Source organism: Arachis duranensis, chromosome 6 (assembly GCF_000817695.3).
Source record: "Arachis duranensis cultivar V14167 chromosome 6, aradu.V14167.gnm2.J7QH, whole genome shotgun sequence".
NCBI lineage: Eukaryota > Viridiplantae > Streptophyta > Magnoliopsida > Fabales > Fabaceae > Arachis > Arachis duranensis.
This window is the reverse complement of record NC_029777.3, coordinates 56077158-56079590: the sequence shown is the minus strand read 5'-3', so window position 1 is coordinate 56079590 and position 2433 is coordinate 56077158.

Here is a 2433-nt window from a genome sequence, read left to right as displayed (position 1 = left end):
GAATTGAATAGAAGAACAATAGTAATTGCATTAATACTCGAGGTACAGCAGAGCTCCACACCTTAATCTATGGTGTGTAGAAACTCCACCGTTGAAAATACATAAGAACATGGTCTATGCATGGCCGTGAGGCCAGCCTCCCAATGATCTAAGATCTAGAGTGATCAAGAGATCTAAAGATCAAAAGACTCCAGAGATCCAAAGATGAAAATACAATAGTAAAAGGTCCTACTTATAGAGAACTAGTAGCCTAGGGTTTACAGAGATGAGTAAATCTCAGCTTTGCTAGAGTCCCCAATTAGAGGTGTCCAGGGTTCTTAAGCACACTCTTTTTGCCTTGGATCACAACTTTATTTCTTTCTTTTTCTTTCTTTTTTTCTTTTTTATTTTTTTTTGTATTCACTGCTTTTTCTTGCTTCAAGAATCATTTTTATGATTTTTCAGATCCTCAGTAACATNNNNTGGAAATTCTGAGGGTGACTTTGAACGCCGGTTTGGGCCATCAAATCTTGGGCAAAGTATGGACTATCATATATTTCTGGAAAGCCCAGGATGTCTACTTTCCAACGCCATTAAGAGCGCGCTAGTTGGGTTTCTATAGCTCCAGAAAATCCACTTCGAATGCAGGGAGGTCAGAATCCAACAGCATCTGCAGTCCTTTTTAGTCTCTGAATTTCAATTAAGCACATTTTTCATTTAAGAGAGGTGATGGATTCATAGGACATTCATAACTTTAAGGCATAGACACTAAGACACTAATGATCACAAGACACAAACATAGAGAAACATAAGCATAAAATTCGAAAAACAGAAAATAAAGAACAAGGAAATTAAAGAACGGGTCCACCTTAGTGACGGCGGCTTGTTCTTCATCTTGAAGATCCTATGAAGTGCTTGAGCTCCTCAATGTCTCTTCCTTGTCTTTGTTGCTCCTCTCTCATGATTCTTTGATCNACAATGCCAAAAAGCGTACAAATTATCCGCTCATCACAACACCAAACTTAAATTGTTGCTTGTCCTCAAGCAAATGAAAATCAAATAAGATAAAAAGAAGAGAATATGAAATGAATTCCAAAAACATCTATGAAGATCAGTATTAATTAGATGAGCGGGGCTTTTAGCTTTTTGCTTTAGTTGCTCCCAATAGTTTTGTGGAGGAAAGTGCATCCCTTGAGGCATCTCAGGGATTTGATGATGAGAGGGGTCTCTTGTTTGTTCCATCCTCTTCTTAATGATGGGCTTGTCCTCATCAATGGGAATGTCTCCCTCTATGTCAACTCTAACTGAATAACAGAGGTGACAAATGAGATGAGGAAAGGCTAACCTTGCCAAGGTAGAGGACTTGTCCGCCACCTTATAAAGTTCTTGGGATATAACCTCATGAACTTCTATTTCTTCTCCAATCATGATGGTATGAATCATGATAGCCCGGTCTATAGTAACTTCGGACCGATTGCTAGTGGGAATGATTGAGCGTTGGATAAACTCTAACCATCCTCTAGCCACGGGCTTGAGGTCATGCCTTCTCAATTGAATCGGCTTTCCTCTTGAATCTCTCTTCCATTGGGTGCCCTCTTCACAAATGACTGTGAGCACTTGGTCCAACCTTTGATCAAAGTTGACCCTTCTAGTGTAAGGAAGTTCATCTCCTTGCATCATGGGCAAGTTGAATGCCAACCTTACATTTTTCGAACTAAAATCCAAGTATTTCCCCCGAACCATAGTAAGCCAATTCTTTGGATCCGGGTTCACACTTTGGTCATGGTTCTTGGTGATCCATGCATTGGCATAGAACTCTTGAACCATTAAGATTCCGACTTGTTGAATGGGGTTGGTAAGAACTTCCCAACCTCTTCTTCGGATCTCATGTCGGATCTCCGGATATTCACTCTTTTTGAGTTTGAAAGGGACCTCGGGGATCACCTTCTTCAAGGCCACAACTTCATAGAAGTGGTCTTGATGCACCCTTGAGATGAATCTCTCCATCTCCCATGACTCGGAAGTGGAAGCTTTTGCCTTCCCTTTCCTCTTTCTAGAGGTTTCTCCGGCCTTGGATGCCATAAATGGTTATAGAAAAACAAAAGGTGATTGGTGAATGGGTGAAGAAGAGAGAGAGTGGTGGGGTAGGTGGGGATCCTGTGGGGTCCACAGATCCTGAGGTGTCAAGAAAAAGTCATCCCTACACCAAGTGGCGAGCAAAATTGCTCTTCATGCCAATTCTGGCATTAAACGCCGGGCTGGTGCCCATTTCTGGCGTTTAACACCAACTTCTTGCCCTTTTCTGGCGTTTAACGCCAGTCTGGTGCCCCTTTCTGGCGTTAAACGCCCAGAATGGTGCCAGACTGGGCGTTAAACGCCCATCTGCTAGCCTTACTGGCGTTTAAACGCCAACAAGATTTTCCTCTAGGGTGTGCTGTTTTTCTTTCTATTTTT